General features: G+C 44.1%; 1 protein-coding gene and 1 pseudogene across 2 annotated transcripts in view; both read right to left on the bottom strand.

Annotated features, from left to right (window-relative positions):
* Positions 1 to 21,614, bottom strand: part of KCNK3 (potassium two pore domain channel subfamily K member 3) — a 135,483-nt gene that overhangs the window by 93,981 nt on the left and 19,888 nt on the right. The window lies entirely within an intron of this gene.
* On the bottom strand, positions 2,345 to 2,755 carry LOC309387646 (large ribosomal subunit protein eL32-like; annotated as a pseudogene). Its single transcript has one exon. The product of its transcript is annotated as a large ribosomal subunit protein eL32-like (transcript).

The following is a 21,614-nucleotide window of genomic DNA, read 5'->3' as shown; positions in this document are numbered from 1 at the left end:
AAGCCATTTGTCTGGAATGGTACAGGGTTTCCTGCCTAGGCAGGGGGTTGGACTAGAAGACCTCCAAGGTCCCTTCCAACTCTGCTATTATATTGTATTGTATCAGTTGTATTGCTAACTGCCACAGGATCTCCTCTGCTGTGTATGTTTATTTATTTTGGAAGTTTTATTTTTTGTTGTTGTTTAAAATGTTATAGTGCAGTGGTTCTCAGCCTGGGGTCCATGGACCCCGGTGGGGCATGGGGTTGTCACAGGGGGTCTGCCGAAGCCTTCAAGAAATATTATGATTTAAATCTTGAGGGGTCAGTGGTCAAAAAAGATATTTAAAGAGGGAGGTCTGTGGTGGAGAAAAGGTTGAGAACGACTGTTTTAGTGTACTTTACTTTACTTTACTTTACTTTGTATTTCTAGACCGCCCCCTCTCCCAAAAGGGACTCGGGGCGGTGTACAGTCAGGCTAAAACACAAATAGAATGCATATAAATAAATACATAAATACATAAATACATAAATGGAGGAGGCTATATAAAACTGTACCTTCAAGTAAAGCATTAAAAGCAGTATTTAAAAACAAGCCCTAAAAATACCCTCAAAAATTGAATTTAAAATAATTACCCATGAAATTCCCCAATTAAAATATCTGCCAGGAGGTAAGATAAAACTATGAGTGGGCCAGGCCGGCTAATCGAAACAGGTGAGTCTTTAGTTTTTGTCGGAAGGAGCGGAAGTCGGTGGTAGTTCTGATATCGGGGGGGAGGTCATTCCAGAGGGTTGGGCCCATCACAGAGAAGGCTCTACTCCTAGGCGCCGCCCATTGGCATTGCTTGGTGGACGGCACCCGGAGGAGTCCCTCCCTGTGAGAGCGAATTGGTCGCAGGGATGTGTGCGGTAGGATGTGATCCCGCAGGTAGCTAGGTCCTGTGCCATGGAGCGCTTTAAAGATGGTGATCAACACCAGTGTAGTAATTGTTATATATTTTTTGAATTGTGAGCCAGCCAGAGTCATTGATGGAGATGGGCAGCTATAGAAGTTGAGTAAAGAAAAAAAATTAATAAAAAAATATTTTAAAAAATATTTAAATCCTGTCTTTACACCAGGAATTCAAACTGGCATACAAAGCACTTGCTAGTTCAGTTTTTCTCCAGAATAGTTTCTATGATGTAGGTTAGACTATGGCAGGGGTGTCCAAAGTTGGGAACTTTAAGACTTGTGGACTTCAACTCCCAGAATTCCCCAGCCAGCTATGCTGGCTGGGGAATTCTGGGAGTTGAAGTCCACAAGTCTTAAAGTTCCCAACTTTGGACACCCCTGGACTAAGGCAAAGTGAAGGACCCAGACAGAGTCACCAAGTACATTTCATTTCTGAGAGAACAAACCAGAGGTGGTATTCTACTGTTCGGATGGTTCACCCAAACTGGTAGAGGAAATCGTGGGTGGCCCGGCCCACTCACCCTGGCTCTATAGCATTCCATTTAGGCCCTATTTTTGCCAAAAGTGCATGTGCATAAGGCTGTGCGCACACCAGAGGTGGCTTCCTACCAGTGGTGGGTTTCAAAAAAAATTAGAACCTCTTTTGTAGGTGTGGCCTGCTTTGTGGGAGTGGCTTTCCGGCCATGTGACCAGGTGAGAATGGCTTGCCAGCCATGTGACCGAGTGGGAGTGGCTTGCCAGCCATGTGACTGGGTGGGCGTGGCCAACTTGTCAAATGTGGTGAAACTCACTTAACAACACTCTTGCTTAACAACCAAAATGTTGGCTCAGAAACTCTGACATTTGAAGCACGCAAGTCTTAAAGCTGTCAAGTTACAAGACCCTTGCACCCCTAACCCTTTAGAAAAAAACCCCAGGGGTGTTCAAACTTGATAGCTTTTAGACTTGTGGACTTCAACTCCCAGAATTCCTCCTCCAGTCATGTTGGCTCAGGAACTCTGGCATTGAAGTGTGCAAGTCTTAAAGCTATCAAATTACAAGACCCTTGCACCCCTAACCCTTTAAAAAAAAACCAGGGATGTTCAAACTTGACAGCTTTTAGACTTTAAGGTTTAGATAGGACTCTTAGAGGCAGGCGGGGTGATTGGTGAGCCAGCCAATCAGTGAGTGGTGGGCGGAGCAAGCGTGGTGCGGACGGGCGGGGGAGAGAGCTGGAACCGGTTCTAAACGGCACGGTAGATTTGCAGAACCTCTTCTATAGAAGAGGTTAGAACTGCCAGGAACCCACCCCTGGTTCCTACCAGTTTGGACCAGTTCAGCCAAGTAGGTAGTAACTAGGCCCGCCACACCTCCAAACTGGTTCTTCCCCCCCCCCAAATGTTATACTTTATTAAACATAGTTGTTCAAGACAAACTATTCATTTTCTTCGCTGGCAGTCTAGCATTTGGATTGGTAACCTTGATAGCAAGCTGAGCTGCTCGCTCCACAATTATCTTCCGGTTCTTGGATGAAACGTCATGAGCAATTTCTGCACAAAATGACTTGTTGCTCATCATTAGCACCTCCGGCTCTTTGACATTATGAACAAGAAGCCTCCGGAATCCCGAGGGAAGCGTGTGTTTTGTTTTCTTATTCCTCCCGTAGCTAATGTTGGGCACCAAGATCTGGCCCTTAAATCTTCTGCGAACTCTGTTGCCAACACCTCTTGGCTTACGCCAGTTATGCTTGATTTTGACATAGCGATCAGACTGATGACGGATAAACTTCTTGGTCCACTTTTTGACAATATTAGGTTTGATGAGAGGCCTCAGAGCTGGCATTGTTGTAACTTGGCGGCACGGAAGGAAAGCGAGAAAGAGAGAGGGAGAGAGAGAGAGAGAGAGGAGCCGGAAGCCGCAAGGGTTGATGGGACGCTTGGGGTGAGAGTGGAGTCTCCTCCAAACTGGTTCTATTGTTGGCACCGCTATCTTTATTTTCAATTCTGTGCATGCGCAGAACAATCTTCATTGCAATTTCCCCCTTTTCTAACGTTGTGCGCGTGCACACACCTTTTTAGGTATGCAAAAAAATTTGCACACATTTGAGGCAGTAATGCTAGCAGCAACCCACCCTTGGCATACACACTCCCATTTGTGAACCGGTAGGGAAGTAAGTGAATGCCACCCCTGGAGCAAACTAAAACTTCCCTGGCCCTAATCGACATCTTAATCAAAGCTTTCCTTAACTCCCATTTCCACATTTCAGATTTGGCTGAATTGAATCCTGGCCAGTCTATTTGGGATGAACTTTCAAGACACGCTGTGTTTGTTTCACGTCTTCTGTTCTATGCACACAGCCTTAGTGCTATCAACATTCTTCAGTTTCCAACTGGACTTCACTCAAGCTGATGAAACAGCAATTGCATCTGAAATGTCTTTAAAAGGAGAAGAGTTTTGATGCTCATTAATAGCCTACAAGGTTCTTGGGCTGATCTAGCCATGTGGTGGCTCACAGAGTTGTGAGTAAACATCCTGTCTTTCACTGCACTGTCATTTTCTCCCAGGGTTTTCATTATTTCCATTAAAAGAGGGAATTCTCCTGCGGAGGAAATTGGCTATCTATTTATAGGCAACCAGGAAGCCCTAGAAACAGCCACCAGCTCCTACGATAAAGTAGTCAAACATACTAAGAAAAGTTTGAAATAAATTCTCAAGCATCCCGAGAGTGAATAAAAAAGAAATTTGAATTTTGAGAAAGTGTAAGGCAAGTTTTGCAATTGTATTAGGGAAATGGAACTGATGAGACAGATGGGGGGGGGGGAACTAGATGCAGAAGAAAGAGCTTCCACAGAAGAGACAGAAAACCCAGGCTAAAGAGTATTGAAATTATTAGCGTCCAGAGAGTCAGGGAAGGTGAAAGGAGAATGAAGACGCTAATTATGTTATAGAAAGAATGGAAGAGGACGGTATGAGAAGGAAATGGCTCACAATTAAATGTTCCATTCAATGTGGTCTGGTAAACCTGAGTTGGATTGAGCAGAGGGAAATTAAGGTATCAGGTATAAAATATAAGGAGAGGAGGAGAGGAGAGAAGAGAAGAGAAGCTTTATTGTCATTTTTTTTACTGTGAGCACACTGGCACACATTGGGAACAATCCAGTGGTGGGATTCAATGATTTTTACTACCGGTTCTGTGGGCGTGGCTTGGTGGCCATGGCAGGGCAAGGATACTGCAAAATCTCCATTCCCTCCCGATCAGCTGGGACTCGGGAGGCAGAGAATAGATGGGGGCGGGGCCAGTCAGAGGTGTTATTTACCGGTTCTCTGAACTACTCAAAAGTTCCGCTACTGGTTCTCCAGAACTGGTCAGAACCTGCTGAATACCTACCTCTGGAACAATCGAAAGACAGGAAGAAGGGAAAATAATAACACAGAGGACATGGGAGAGTGGGGAGAAGGACGAGGGGCAGAAGGTAAAGAGGCAAAATAAGATCAAAGGTTTTATCAACTATAGCAGCGTTTCTCAACTTTAGCAACTTTAAGATGTCTTTCAACCCTCAGAATTCCCCAGCCAGCAGGGGGGGGGGCTGAAGTCTAGACATCTTAAAGTTACTGAGGTTGGGAAACACTGCACTAGAGGAAATCCAGCTGTATGGAAAGGGGGGGGGAATACAATATATGGAGAAACTGCAAAAAAAAATAAGAGTAATTCATTCATTCTTTTACATATGGTTTGTTCTAATGCTGCATATACTGATTGTTTTGGCTGCAAGCTGCCCAGAGTTGGTTTTAAGGCAGGTGACTGTACAAATGGTTTAAGTAAAACAAACGAGCTCTTTCAAATTCTAACAGAAACCACAGAATGATTTTCTGAGGAGAAAAATCCGCAAGCGTAGAGATCAGAAAAGAGAAAGGTGTAATGAAGCTGTGCAGTGAAAGATGTCATGGCATAAAGACTATTATACATCTGGCTTGGCTGCATAAATGATTTAAGCAGCTCTGTAGCTCCCTTGATTTACCTACAGTACCTCGAGGCAGACAACGGGTGAAGAGCAGGGATGCTCCAATTGAAAAAGAAACACTAGAAAGACACAAAATGCTTAATACAGCCGCTTGGTCCGGGGCTTCTCATTCCTGTCAACCATGCGACATGACAACCCCAAGCATTTCAGGTTTAAAACTAATTCGCATGGGCATTATCTTTGCATCATATGCTGTCTTCATTTACCTAAGTTAAGCAACCTGTCAACTACAAGGAGCCTGACAGCATTTGATAGACTTATCAACTTTTATTTAAAGATACGAGCTTCTGCATCGGACAAACTCACAAAGTGAAGTTTGAACTCCCAAAGCTGGATGAATTCATTCAAATCATCAGTTTTCACCTTCTGCTCACAGCTGGAATCCAAATTAAGCCTTCCCACTCATAGATTTACCTGGGCTCAGCTTGAACACTTCCAATGCAAGGAAGCTCACCTGTTCTCTGATAATTGGTTCCACTGTCAAACGGTTCTTACTGTTCTTCTTTTTTCTAACATTCAACCAGAACATGCCTCCCTTAGCTTATATGTGTAATTCTGTGTCCTAAACTCTGAAATAATAATTTAAAAAAACAGGTCCTAATGTCCTTCTGCGTGACATCCTTCAAGGACTGGAAAAGGTGTTATGGTATCCTTTTGCAAGGCTGAACATACGTCTGCTTTTAATCTCTTTTGGGGGTCAGTTTTAATTCCAGGATCATCTTCATGGTCCTTCTCTGAACCTATCACAGTGTCATAGCCACAGATGAAAACAATATTTTCTCTTCTGAAAAGCAATCTCAATAAATAGGGTAAAGCAAGTAGTGGATGGGATTCAAAGCCAAAGTAGAAAGAGAAATATATTTTCCTTTTAGTGATTCTTCTCCACCCCGAACCACCCCAACGAGGCCGTCTAAATGATGTCCCGGTGCTTGGAGGCCATATGGGTTTGGATGGGTGACAACCGACTCAAACTCAACCCCTCCAAGACGGAGTGGCTGTGGCTTCCGGCTCCCCGGTTCAACCAGTTGCTTCCATCTCTGGCCATCGGGGGCGAGCAACTAGCCCCCATGGAGCGGGCGCGCAATTTGGGCGTCCTCCTGGATGCCCGGCTGTCCATGGATGACCATGTAACAGCCGTGGCAAGGGGGGCGTTCCACCAGGTCCGCCTGGTGCGCCAATTGCGCCCCTTATTGGACCGGGATGCCTTACGCACAGTCACCCATGCGCTGGTGACGTCTCACCTGGACTACTGCAATGCTCTCTACATGGGGCTTCCCTTGAGATGCACTCGGAGACTGCAGTTGGTCCAGAATGCGGCCGCGCAGGTGATTATGGGGAGGACTAGGTACTCTCATGTAACACCTCTCCTGCGCGAGCTGCACTGGCTTCCTGTGGTCTACCGGGTGCGTTTCAAGGTTTTGATTACGATCTTCAAAGCGCTCCATGGCACAGGACCTAGCTACCTGCGGGATCGCATCCTGCCTCATACATCCCTACGACCAATCCGCTCACACAGAGGGGGACTTCTCCGGGTGCCATCCGCTAAACAGTGTCAGGGGGCGACACCCAGGAGCAGGGCCTTCTCTGTGATGGGCCCAGCCCTGTGGAATGACCTCCCCCTTGACATCAGGATTACTTCCGATCTCCGCTCCTTCCGTGTAAAGCTCAAGACCCACCTTTTTCAATTATCTGGCCTGGCTCAACCGTAGTTTATCCTTTCCTCCTGACAGTCCTTTTAAATTGGTAATTTTATTATGGGGTATTTTTAATGGTTAATTTTATTATTATTATTGTGATATATGTAATTGTTACCTCCTCCGTGTCTGTGTACGTGTATGTATATGTATGTGTATGTGTGTATGTGTATGCTTATATGTATTTATGTATGTTTTTATTGTACACTGCCCCGAGTCCCTGTGGAGAGGGAGCGGCTAACAAATTAAATTATTATTATTATTATTCTTTTTGTTCTTTCTAACACCACTCTTCCTTTCTCTCTTTTTCCCCTTTTCCTTCTGCTGTCCTCTTCCCTCTCATCCAAACAGCAGCTACTGGGAAGGAGCGTTAGCTCTTAGTAGGGATTGAACTAATCTAACAGTATAACACTACCAGTATAACAAAGTTGGAAGGGATCTTGGAGATCTTCTAGTCCAACCCCCTATTCAAGCATGAGACCCTATAGCTTCTACAGGGTCTATATAGGGTCTATAGGTGCTATAGGGCACTGCACACCACAACAATTAGACACAAGGAAAGCTTTTTCCTGAATGCCATAATTCTGCTAAACAACTAATTCCCACAAATTATTTACTAAGACTAAATTGCTATTATTATTATTCTCATCCTTCCTAGTACCCATCTTTTCCCACTTATGACTATAACCATGTTGCTTGTATCTTTAAAAAATTTTCTTTTATTTGTTTCCCAGTATGATTTGATTGCTCATTAGTAACCTATGACTATCACTATGTGTATCTTATGATTCTTGATGAAAGTATTTTATTTTTCTTTTATGTGCACATATTTCTTTATGTACACTGAGAGCATATGCACCAAAAACAAATACCCTGGATGTCCAACTACACTTGGCCAATAAAAAATTCTGTTCTGTTCTGTTCTGTTCTGTTCTGTTCTGTTCTATTCTATTCTATTCTATTCTATTCCTGGGGAAGTGGCTGTCCAATCTCTCCTTAAAAACTTCCAATGATGGAGCACCCGCAACTTGTGGAGGTAAGCTGTTCCACTGATGAATTGTCCTCACTGTCAGGAAATTTCTCCTTACTTCTAGGTTGGATTTCTCTTGAATAAATTTCCATCTGTTACTTCTTGTTCTGCCTCTGGTGCTTTGGAGAATAGGCTGACCTCCTCCTCTCTGCGGCAGCATAGATCAGTTTTAAAATTAGAACAAAGGTTGGATGAAAGTTGACCAAGAGTTGCACGGGGCCAGAGGCAAATTGCCCTCTTCTATATAAATCAGTAGCATTCAGTGATAGCAGGGGTGCCCAAAGCTATGCCCAAAGCTATGCTGGCTGGAGTATTCTGGGAGTTGAAGTCCACAAGTCTTAAAGTTGCCAAGTTTGGGCACCCCTGAATAATAGGATACCCTCAGTCAGAAAAAAAATCATAGCAAACCTGCTCCATGATGGGCTTGGAGGAGAGCAGGATGAGCACACAGGCCAATGGAGCCTCATTGTGTGGCAAAGTGCCTACTTTACACAGATAAAATCCTGGATTCGATCCTTAATCGTTCCAGGTATCTTACAAAACTTGGAATCCATTGTGTTATTCTGAGGGGGCTTCCAAATTCCAACCCTATAGAAGAAAGTTTCCTTATTGCCTCTTCAGAGGTTTCAAGTCACAAACGTAGGACTGAAAAGGGACTCATTGAAAAGTTTTGGCCTGAGGTCAGGCTACATAGTCCCACCGGACTCCTTTGGTGGCTTTCATTCTTGGCCTTTGTTAACAGTCCTGGAGATCATGACAGCTTGGAATCATTTGGTGTAATTCGGCAAAGAGGATAGGATTTGAATGCCACTAAAGCCCCAAGATCCGGCCTTTGACGGACAGCAGCAGCTGTCATCTGGTTCATGCCAGCTGAGCTAATGACACCAGCCGGATGTTCCTTTCTGTGCTGCAGTTGAAGGTAGAGCTAAAATTAAACCCAGCGGGCATACCACTTGGCACAATGCTCTGCAGCTGTGAGCAATGAACGCGCCCCACCATCAGACATACAGTCCTCACCTTGGAGCTTATATTTTCAACAAAGGTAATGTCCAAAGCTCAAAAAACATTTTTAAACGGTCATCTCTCCAAAACCTGAGAGCTCTACTCCCTAAATGATGTCAAAAGAACTAGGATACATCTAATGTTCCAAAAGCAGGTTTTGGAATGAAGTCTTTGCGTCAATCCTATTTAAGATGTTGCAGAGCTCCATGACAAAATGTTCATCTGAACTCCTCACCCTGTGTGGCCATTATTACTTCTCTCTGCATCCTTTTTTCTCTCTCCGTGGCTGATGGTTGAGTCAGTCCGATATAGGAAAGTGTGAGGAAACACAATACTAAAATAAGTCCTTGAGTGAGTGTCCAATTCATGTGAGATAATAGAATAGTTTCTCTCTGAAAAAAACCTTAGTTTGAGATTTATCTATTTTCCTAGAAGCTTCAGCACCATATACAGTTCCATTCCTAGGCACTTATTACTCAGAGGTCATTATTTTGCTAATATCTAATGCTGATCCGGAGGTAGCATTCAGCCAGCTCTGACAGGTATAGAAAATGCATAGTAGAATAATAGAAAGTATGGCAGTCCAAAGATCCAAAATAAAAGATGGTTGCAGGCCTGACACAAGCTCTCTCAGAACTGACTTCAGGGAACAAACACCACAATTAGGATCTTTATGGATTCCCCCCCCCCCTCATCCTTGATAGCATTTTGGAGCCCATATACAAATATGACATACAGCTGGAAAGCAGCTATAACATGAAGGTAACACAATCCTTGTGTTTGTTAGTTTACTCAGGGTTATGTATAGATCATGTCAAGGCCTGCACAGGATGACCTGGTCAGGAAATGGTGGGTCTTTGGTATTTGTGATATAGGAAGTTAATGTAGGCTGTTTGCATTGGGACCCTTTAAGCCACATTACAATGGAAGCAATTTCTTGCTTTGACTCTTAGTTCTGTCCCATGAAGATACAGGGAGCCTGTGAGAGAATATTTAGATAGCTGATGTCAAGAGCTAGTAAATCAATCTTAATAGAGGCTATAAAGCCAAAGGATTTTTCAAACCCATCTGCAGGCTCAGATCCAAGAAATATGGTAAGAGACTCAACATAGGTCGAGCTACAATGGTGATCCAGATGAAGGTTGAGATATCCACGGAAACTATTCATAGTCAAATGTCCTGAATGTTCAAATGAGCTAAACTGAATGTTATCTTCAGCAACAGCCTTAGCCTTATAAAATTGTCAGTAACTGGTGTTGCTTAGGCTCAGCTAGTACTCATCATGGTTCTTACTCCATAGAAGTCTCTTTCCCAGAAACCCAACCAGTTGTGATGTTCAACCTTCCATTTCTTCATTTGGCAATTGTGACACAGTGTTTGGATGAGAGCTGCATTTGAGAGATGTTTCAGGGACTAGTTCCTCCTTTTTTAACTTCTTAACCTGAGCCCATGATCCAAATAGGTAATTCAATTTTCTCATTCCTACATCTCCTCCTCCTCTAAGGGGGGGGGGGGACTTTACTCTTCCAAAGAAAAATTCACTTTTGATTTATGCACATCATCTTGCAGGTAACTTCGTTGGCATCAGCTCTGATATTCAATTTAAAAGCAAATAGGAAGCCAACTGCAGTGACTCAATATCAGAGGTAGTATTGAGCAGGTTCTGACCAGTTCTGGAGAACCAGTAGTGGAAATTTTGAGTGGAAGTGTTGAGTAGTAAATACCACCTGTTAAGTAAGTAAGCTCCCCATTAGGAGAGCGAGTATGCAGAGAAGCGTAATGAGAGTGGTATGGAAGAACACGCACAAACCAGCATACCAGGACACTGAATAGTATAAATAATAGTAGTTTACTATGTGGAAATATAGAGCTATTCAGAGTTCAATTTACAGTCCAAGTCATACCCGGTTCAGTCAGTCAGTTACCAATGTTCTCAGTTAAGGAATGATCTTTCGAACACAGTCCAGTATCTAATAATCAGTTTAGTACTAATAGTAGCAAAAACACAGTACCTCACAATACACTGATCAGCATCTAAAAAAACAGAGAGCTAACAGTCATTCTGTCTCCCTCTTATGGCTGTTTGAGGTAACAGCAAGCAATCACATTACAGTGACATATTTAAAGCTATAGTACTACCATCCTGGTTTATATATTGCTAACCCAACTGTTAGCTTACAGTCCTAACACCACCTCTGACTGGCCCCGCACCCATCTATTCTCTGCCTCCCGAGTCCCAGATAATATGGAGGGAATGGGGATTTTGCAGTGACCTTCCCCTGGAGTGGAGAGGGAATGCAGATTTTACAGTATTCTTCCCCTGCCATGTCCACCAAGCCATGCCCACCAAGCCATGCTACACCCACTAAGCTATGTCCACAGACCCAGTAATAAAACATTTCTAATCCCACCACTGCTCGATATGTCTATATTACAGCAATAAATGTGTATGTTTTGTTGCTGGTTCTAGTCTTTGCTTCCCAAAAAAGGGCATTAGTGTCTGAGATGAAATGAGAATGGACAAGTTATGCATTGCCCATTTGAGCAAAAGTATTCCTCACTGAACATTGACAGATTTCACCAAAAGGGAGGCAATGTGTAGGTCGTAGGCACCCAACATCTCCCACAAAGGTTGCAATTTGTAGTTACCAGATCATCTATTGCAGAAACTTGTACCCAAGTCTTTTTTTCCCCTTATTGAAGAGGTTTTAGGTATTTTTGCAAATATTTTATTTCTACAGCTACTGCTATAACTGGAACCTGATAAACCTTTGCCCTATAGCTAGCAATAGCAACAGCACTTAGACTTATATACCACTTTACAGTGCTTGCACGTAGGGCTAATTTATGACTGTCTAAGAACTTTGCTTTGAGTATGCAGGCAATTTTGTTTCTGAGCATTGGGATTTATACAGTCCCAACTTCATAATGCTTAAAAAAAAAATCTGTAGATTGTGACCAAAAAACAGTTTATCCCTCCTGGTTCATTATCAGAAAGTTGCCACACTGGAACAGCTCAAAAATAGGATTTCTCCTAGGCACATAACAATTTGTAAATACAGCCATGACCCTGTAGTCTTCTTTGCAAGGTTTGCATGGATATTAGGGAGATTGTTATAGATTTCTAGAACAATGCAGAAGTACTATAATTTTGTATTCCTCATTTTTATAGTGTGTAGATGTCATTGTAATCCTTGTTCCCATTTTCTCCCCTTTTCTGAATTTTCAACAAGATTTAATTCAGAAGGAGCTGCAAAATGATCTACCCTTTCCTAAGGTAAAGGTAGAGGTTCCCCCCACATATATGTGCTAGTTGTTCCCAATTCTAGGGGGCAGTGTTCATCTCTGTTTCAAAGCCGAAGAGCCAGCACTGTCGGAAGACATCTCAGTGGTCATGTGGCCAGTATGACTAAATGCCGAAGATGCGTGGAACCCTTTCCTACACCACATAATTTGTACAAGGGAAAATCCATCTCTTGGTAGCTACTGCTTACTATCCACAAACTGACTTTAAGAATAAAGATGTCAGCTTTGATAGTGCCACATCTTGAATGTGTGGCCCCCACATTCCCTGCAAATACCCTGAACTCCTTCTGTTTGCCTCCCCAGCTAGCACACTCCAAATAGCAATAGCACTTAGACTTACATACCACTTCACAGTGCTTTACAGCTCTCTCTAAGCAGTTTACAGTCAGCCTATTGCCCCCAACAATCTAGGTCCTCATTTTACCAACTTCGGAAGGATAGGAGGCTGAGTCAACCTTGAGCCTGGTGAGAATCGAACTGTCGAACTGCAGCCAGCAGTCAGCAGAAGTAGCTTGTAATACTGCATTCTAACCATTGCACCACCATGGCTCATTTGGATCCAGGCAGTTTCACAATGTGGTTTATTAGTAGCAGTACAAACTCCATGAGCTTATGCAACACTGCCAGGGGTCCCAGGCAGATAAGGAAAAAATGAAGAGGTCCCAATCCAACCTCAGGAAAAACAAGAAACCTAAACTAATTGGAGGCTTTCCCAAATCTGTACAGGTATACCGCAACTTACTTCCACAATTGAGTGCAAAATTTATGTTAAGTGAGACATTTGTTAAGTGAGTTTTGCTCTATTTTACAGCCTTTCTTCTCCCAGCTGTTAAGTAAATCACTGCAGTTTGTAAGTTAGAAACCTGATTGTTAAGTGAATCTGGATTCCCCATTGACTTCTCAGAAGGTCACAAAAGTTGATCACATGACCTTGGGACACGGCAATGGTCGTAAGGGTGAAAACTAAGTCACTTTTCAATGCCGTTGTAACTTCAAATGGTCACTAAATGAAATGCTGTAAGTGAAGGACTACCTGCATATATATATATATATACACACATTTGGTGTCGATTTGGTCATGTGTTGTAAGACAAGCTGTAGCTCCTGGGAACAGATAATTATAAAAGCATAAATACCAAGTCAGCATTTTTTTCATAGGGCTTTGTAAGAGAGCTAGGCAAGACACCACTGAAAATATTTAATGGAGCGTTAATACTACTTTATAATGCTTTCATAAGACCGTCCTTGGAATAGTGCATCCAGTTTTGGTCACCACCATATTAAAAAATATGTGGAGACTCTAGAAAGAGTGCAGAGAAGAGCAACAAAGGTGATTATGGGACTGGAGGCTAAAACATATGAAGAACGGTTGTAGGAACTGGGTATGTCTAGTTTAATGAAAAGAAGGACTAAGGGAGACATGATAGCAGTGTTCCAACAGCTAAGCAATTGCCACACGAGAAGAGTGGGTCAAGCTATTCTCCAAAGCACCTGAGGGCAGGACAAGAAGCAATGGGTAGAAACTAATCAAGGAGAGAAGCAGCCTACAACTAAGGAGAGATTTCCTGACAGTTACAACAACTAACCAGTGGAACAACTTGCCTCCAGAAGTTGTGGGTGTTCCAACACTGGAAGTTTTAAAGAAGAGATTGGACAACCATTTGTCTGAAAGGGTATAGGGCTCCTGCTTGATATGGAGGTTGGACTGGAAAGCCTCCAAGGTCCCTTCCAACTCTGTTATTCTGTTATATTTGAAAGCTGCCTTTAGATAAGGCTGAGTGAGCAGGAGAGAGTTTCTGTTCTTTAACATGCATTCTGAACTCTGCACATCAGTAACCACCCTCTAAAACACTCAACATAGACCAAGATCGTTAGGGAATGATGGAGTCCTTTTTATTTAACTCATGGGCCCAAGAGAAAATGTTGAGGCACCCAAGTTTCTTCTCCTTGGTCTAGCACAACCATTTCTGCTGCTGAACGCTCTTCTACACTAGAGCTTTAATCATTGACTCTGGTTATGCTATGGAAAGCACATTAAGCATCCCCAAATGGTGACATTACACCAAAGTCACATTTCATCCTAAACACAGTTTAACATAATTCCTGAGTTCAAATTACAGCGTTGTGCTCTCCACACATACAACTTTCCACACAATAAACTCACCCGATGATTAATTGTCCACCATTTTGGATCCCCAAAGGTCACTGTGGCTTAGTGGCTAAGACTCCTGCCTAATATATAATACAGCGCAGGTTCAAATCCCAGTAAGGGTATGGCTAGCTGATGAGAGCTAATTAGCTCGAAATAGATCTATACTAGTCTCCCTTTATTTATTTATCAGTACAAATACAACATATATGTGTGTGTGTGTGTGTTGTATTATTAAATAATACAAAATTAAAAAGCCCTTTGAGCCCAAGCTTGAAGATGGCAGGTGAGATCCTGCCGAAACGTTGCAAAGACAATTTCAATCTTACACGGGAAAAGACCCGAATACAACAAAACCAGCATATATATATATATATATATATATATATATATATATATATATATATATATATATATATATATGTGTGTGTGTGTGTGTGTGTGTGTGTGTGTGTGTGTGTGTGTGTGTGTATGTGTGTGTGTATATATATATATATATATATATATATATATATATATATATATATATATATATATATATATTCATTATTCCAATTTGTCACAGAACTCTTGGATAGACGGTTGTTCCTGTTAAACGTTTTTGCAACAATAATAGGGTAGTGTATTGTATTTCTTATATTTTATTGCTGTTTTTAATGTAGTCTTCTTCTTTTTTTGTTTTTTTTTGAATAGGATGTTTTGAAAGGTCCAGATCTTCCCGTTTGGGCCCAGCAATGCTCCACTCAATCTCACTACTAATAGATAGGGGTGTCAGATGTCCACACAGAGAGAGGAAATTCTATTGTCTAGGGAAGGGCAGGACTTATTTGCCTTCTATTTTTTGCCTCTAAAAAATAAGCTGATTGACCTGTCCACCTGCCAACTCCTACTGTTTGGGCAACCCATCCGATTCCCGGTGGCCATCCATCATTGAATTGGGCATTGTTCCTGTTCTGTGATTTGGCAGCCCACAGCAAGCTCATTCCTGTTTATTTATATCGAGCAATTCTCATTTTGTAGAAAACAGAACATTATCAAAAGCCCCCCACAATCAAAAGAACTGAAATGCCTTCTAAAACAATAAATCCAACCACCATTAATAACATTAAAAACCTAGGAAAGACAGCTCCTGAATCAGCAAATAGCAACAGTGCCACTAAAGCAAAAGAGCCATATATTGATTACCAGCTGGACAGACAGCATGCAACACCCTCTTATAAATAATTTGAGATTGCTAAAGGAACTGTTGAGCAACTTATTAGTATAGCAGCCAGTTAATACCACACCCACTCATGTTACTTTGTTATAATATGAGGCCGATTAAGTTTCTTCTTTCTCCAGAGGTCATTGCTTGCCCAATTCATCTTGATAATTTATCCACTCCAAGATGAGTTTATTTCCAATTATGGACATTCAGGCAGAACTGGGGTGTTGGTCTTCCCAGGAAAGTCAATCGTGAGGAACAGCTTTTGACCAGCAAACTAGAGGACAATGATAAGTTTGTTGTTAGGAAAAGATTCTTGTTCCAGTTAGGTCCATCTTTGTCAGGGGGAGTTCCACCCTGAACTAATGGGGTGTCAACCGTCGGCTTTCCAAGCAGCATATTTCGGAAATAAGCAGAAAAAATAAAACCTGAAAACATATTCTAATTAAAAAAAACTTTAATATAAGATAAAATAAAATAATAATACGAAACTTTCTATCTAAATCTTACATTTTGGCAAGAGCTATGTTGCCCACCTTCTTGGCAGGCGAACGGAAGATCAGAAGAAAAGTAAAGAATGTGCGACGTATTATCTGACATGCGCATTAATCATTGTCAGATAAGAAACAGTTCAGTCTACCTTATAACTCAGAATATAAGCACAAGTTGGCAAACCAATTAATGCAGTGACAATCTTGTCATATGAAGCAATCAGAGATGAGCATCACATAATGTTACAAACGGTTCACCCAGAACTGAAAATGTGAGTGTGTGCACCTTTGGAGCATGCATGCGGCTTCAAACACATGGCGATTAGATAGGACAGGACAGGGACAGGGCCCAACCACTGGTTGGAACTACCGGCTTTCCCAAACTGATCTGAACTGGCAACAGCCCATCTCTGGAAGCAATGTTTATATTTGGTATCCCTATAAGAATACTAAAGGTTAGGGGATGTAGCAACTGCATCAACCAGGAATCATACAGAAATTAGAACATTATTCTTGTAAGGCAGGGCTGTCAAACTCACGTCAACACGTCAGCGTCACGTGGCATATCAGAACTTTTCCCCCCTTCACTAAACCAGATGTGGGCATGGCCAGCGCATGATTCATCCGGCCCCGCAGGCCAGGAGTTTGACAGCGTTGCAAATTAACAATGTATAGGTAGCCCTTGTGATATTTTGAAGTCATGATGGTGCTGAGGCAAAAAAACCAATTTACAACTGGTCCTTGCACTTACAACCATCACTGTGTCCCTGGGGTTACAAAACCCAAATTTGGGTGCTTGGCAACCAGCCAAATTGTAACCCCAGGGACACGGTGATGGTTGTAAGTGCAAGGACCAGTTGTAAATTGGTTTTTTTTTCCTCAGCACCATCATGACTTCAAAATATCACAAGGGCTACCTATACATTGTTAATGTGACTCACTTAATGAAAGCATCACTTAGCATTGGAGGCCTCAATCCCAATTGTGGTCATAGATCAAGACCTGCCCAAATTGCACATTCTCTAAAAACGTTTTAGAAAGCACTTTAAATCTTCATAAAAAGCTTTTAAAAACACCATCAAATTTTTGCGGTTAATTTTTGGTGATCTCAGAGGACCCAGACTGGGGATTGAGGGTGCCATGAAATGGGTGAATGCGTTAGTAAATCCTATTTGAGCTCCAGTACTTGTGTAGTACAAGGCCAGTAGTCAGCTGACGTGCTTTGAACTTGAGACTAATTGTACATTTACTAGGTTTGGACTCAGAATAACTTTATTGTTATTTTAAATGTACACTATTTGGCATACATTAAAATGAAATTTCATTGCATACAGCTCTCAAAGGGCCACCACCTCCAATGTACACTACATAAACTAGGTAAGGTAAAGGTAAAGGTTCCCCTCGCACATATGTGCTAGTCATTCCCAGCTCTAGGGGGCAGTGCTCATCTCCATTTCAAAGCTGAAGAGCCAGCAGTGTCTGAAGACATCTCTGTGGTCATGTGGTCAGCATGACTAAATGCTGAAGGCACATGGAATGCTGTTACCTTCCCACCAAGGTGGTCTCTATTTTTCTACTTTTTTAAAAAAACTATTTTTACATGCTTTCGAACTGCTAGGTTGGCAGAAGCTGGGACAAGTAACAGGAGCTCCCTCCATTACGTGGCGCTAGGGATTCGAACTGCCGACCTTTCTAATTGACAAGCTCAGCGTCTTAGCCACTGAGCTGCGTCCCTCCTACATAAACACAAATACTTCTCCATTGTGCCTCTACTCAGCTTGGCAGTGGCCGTTTCTTCCATATCTCTTCCAGAGAGAATAATGCAGGATTCCATTCTACCATTAATGTGGTTTATTGCTACAGGCCCATCATTTTATGGGATACCAGGCTGATAGCATTAGAGCAGGGGTGTCCAAACCTGGGAACTTCAAGACTTGTGGACTTCAACTCCCAGAATTCCCCAGCCAGCCGGCTGGGGAATTCTGGGAGTTGAAGTCCACAAGTATTAAAGTTCCCAAGTTTGGACACCCCTGAATTAGAGGAAGGCTAGAATAAAGCATTCAGGGGCCTTTTAAAAGAAAAAAGAAAAAGGTAAGGTGGCATTTCTCAAGCTTAGCAATTTTAAGCAATGTGGACTTCAACTCCCAGACTTCCCCAGCCAGTGTAGGAGTTGAAGTCCACACTTTTTTAAAGTTGCCAAGCTTTAAGAAAAGCTGGGCTAAAAACTCCTTGGACATCTTCCTCTGTAGCTTCCAGGTTTCCAGAGGTTGGATGTTTGCAATCTGAAGCCTCCGATATGAGAATGAGAAAAAAGTTGTGACTCTAGGCATCTCACTTTGGGCATTTAAAGGCTTTGTGGATTACAAAGTAGACATTTGATTTATCTATATGTTAAATCACACCACCCTTATAGCCTCCTGGACCGTTTTCATGAATTAAATAATAATAATAATAATAATTTGGATTTATTAGCCGCTCCCTTTCCAAGTAGGACTCGGGGCGGCGTACAATGGAGCCTAAAACATAGAAGATATATAACAGCACATAAACGTACATAAATACAAAACACACATACACGCATACACGGAGGAGGTAACAAATTTCATCATTTAGACAGTTAAAAATCAGCATTAAAATACCCCAATTGTAAAAACCCAATATGCAATTAAGAATTAATATTTAAAGACAATTTAAAAAACAGTTAGGAGGAATAAGAGAAATTACGATTGAGCCAGGCCAGATAATTGAAAGAGGTGGGTCTTCAGCTGTACACGGAAGGAGCGGAGATCGGAAGTAATCCTGATGTCACGGGGGAGGTCATTCCACAGGGCTGGGCCCATCACAGAGAAGGCTCTGCTCCTGGGTGTCGCCCCCCGACACTGTTTGGCGGACGGCACCCGGAGAAGTCCCTCTCTGTGTGAGCGAATTGGTCGTAGGGATGTGTGGGGCAGGATGCGATCCTGCATATAACTAGGCCCTGTGCCATGAAGCGCTTTAAAGATCATAATCAAAACCTTGAAACGCACTCGGTAGACCACAGGAAGCCAGTGCAGCTCGCGCAGGAGAGGTGTTACAGGGGAGTATCTAGTCCTCCCCATAATCACCCGCGCGGCCGCGTTCTGGACCAACTGTAGTCTCCGAGTGCATCTCAAGGGAAGCCCCATGTAGAGAGCATTGCAGTAATCCAGGCGAGACGTCACTAGCGCATGGGTGACTGTGCGTAGGGCATCCCGGTCCAATAAGGGGTGCAATTGGCGCATCAGGCGAACCTGATGGAATGCCCCCCTTGCCACGGCTGTTACATGATCATCCATGGACAGCCGGGCATCCAGGAGGACGCCCAAATTGCGCACCTGTTCCATGGGGGCTAGTTGGACGCCCCCGATGGCCAGAGATGGAAGCACCTGGTTGAACCGGGAGGCCGGAAGCCACAGACACTCCGTCTTGGAAGGGTTGAGTTTTAGTCGGTTGCCATCCATCCAGACCCGTACGGCCTCCAGACACCGGGACATCATTTCGACGGCCTCATTGGGGTGGTTCGGGGTGGAAATGTATAGCTGAGTATCATCAGCATACAGATGATATCCCACCCCAAAACCACGGATGATCTCGCCCAGCGGTTTCATATATGTGTTGAACAGGAGAGGCGAGAGCACCGATCCCTGTGGCACTCCACATGTGAGTGGCCTCCGGGTCGAACTCTGCTCCCCTGCCAACACACGTTGCGTCCGATCAGAGAGGTAGGAGCCAAACCACCGTAAAACGGTGCCCCTGACTCCTAGCCCCTCTAGCCGGTGCAACAGGATACCATGGTCGATGGTATCGAACGCCGCCGAGAGATCTAATAGGACCAGGATAGAGGAACAACCCCTATCTCTGGCCCTCCAGAGATCATCAACCAATGCGACCAAGGCCGTCTCCGTGCTGTGCCCGGGTCGGAAGCCGGACTGGCGCGGGTCTAGATAATCATTTTCCTCCAGGTGACGTGGGAACTGCTGTACCACCACACTCTCTACCACCTTCGCTAAAAAAGGAAGGTTGGAGACTGGACGATAATTGACTAGGTCCGTTGGGTCCAGGGAAGGCTTCTTGAGCAGGGGCCTCACCACCGCCTCTTTCAAGGCGGCCGGTAGAGACCCCTCACCCAGCGAGGCGTTCACCAGGCCAAGGAGCCAGTCGCGCGTAACCTCCCAGGATGCCAGTACAAGCCAGGAGGGACACGGGTCCAATAAACATGTGGTGGGTCGCAGACGTCCACGCAACCTGTCCAAATCCTCGATGGCAACCGAGTCAAACTCCTCCCAAAGCGGTCCCTCAAGACTCGCCACGGGCGTCTCTACTGAACCACTGAAAGGGGCCCATCCCATCCGGATTTGAGCGACTTTGTCCTGTAGATATTTCCCAAACTCCTCTGCTCTGCCCTGTAGTGGGGCTTCCCGTGGTCTCTCAAACAAGAGAGAGCGGGTCACCCGAAACAGGGCGGCAGGGCGGTTATCTGCAGACGCAATAAGAGCGGCACAATGTTGACGTTTGGCCGCTCTTAATGCCACAAGGTACGTCTTCAAATAGGCTCGTGCCTGTGCTCGGTCAAATTCGGAACGGGAGGATCTCCAACGACTCTCTAGGCGTCTCTTGTGGCGTTTCATCACCCTTAGCTCCTCGGTAAACCAAGGTGCCAGGGTGGTTCGTCGCCGCAGGAGAGGCCGCAAAGGCGCCACCCGGTCTAGGACCCCGGTAGTTGCACTATTCCATGCGTCTACCAGGTCCTCCACTCGGGGGCGGGTCAGGTCCACAGGAGGTGGCCCAAGTTCCGTCTGGAACCTATCCGTTTCCATCAGGCGCTTGGGGCGGAACCATCTAATACCTTCCAGTTCCGCCTCCTCGCGGCGGGGGGTAGCACCAGGGAAGTCCAGCCGGAGAAGTGAGTGATCCGACCATGACAGGGGAATAATGTCTAGATCCCCTATTCCCAGATCACTCGTCCACTGGCCAGAGACGAAAACAAGGTCCAGGGTGTGGCCTCCCTCGTGAGTAGGGCCCTGAATTAACTGGGTCAGGTCCATGGCTGTCATGGAAGCCATGAACTCCCGAACCCCCTCAGACGCTTCTCCCATCGACGGCAGATTAAAATCCCCCATCACTAAAAGTTTGGGGGTCTCAACCGCCACCGATGAGATCAGCTCAAGGAGTTCGGGCAGGGCCGCTGAAGTATAGCGAGGAGCCAGGTATACTATCAGCAGGCCCAACTGCCTCCCTGGGCCCCATCTCACGACGAGGGACTCACACCCGGATGTCTGCGGCACGGTGAACTCTCTCGGCTCTAAGTCTTCCCGGATAATCACTGCTACCCCGCCGCCCCTTCCCTGGGCCCGAGGCTGGTGAAATGCTCGATAACCTGGCGGGCACATTTCCACAAGGGGTAGACCTCCCTCGTGGCCCAAATACGATGATGTGAATGCTCTGCCCCTCTTTATAACCTCTGCTTTGAAACCTCTACTGAAAATTATGGCATGTGTTACGAGGCTTTGTGATATTTTTAAAACATGTTTATGATGTGCTAAATGCCATCAATACAGTGTCGACACTCCATATTTCTCCTCGTCATCTGAATCAGTACCTGAAATTGCTTATGGACAGGAGCAGGTCAATAAACAGAATCTAAAACCTGATCAAAGGGACAACATGAGTGTCCATTGGGAAGAGGAATTACATTTAGTGTGGAACTACATTCTCTTTGAAAGACTAGGATGGAAGTGCGACCCAGTTTTATGATATAAGCTACAAATGACTATTGTAGTCCAGTGGTG

This window comes from Natrix helvetica (assembly GCF_964273705.1).
Source record: "Natrix helvetica genome assembly, chromosome: 2".
NCBI classification, from domain to species: Eukaryota; Metazoa; Chordata; class Lepidosauria; order Squamata; family Natricidae; genus Natrix; species Natrix helvetica.
The sequence above is the reverse complement of the archived record's forward strand: the minus strand, read 5'-3'. Positions and strand labels throughout refer to the sequence as shown.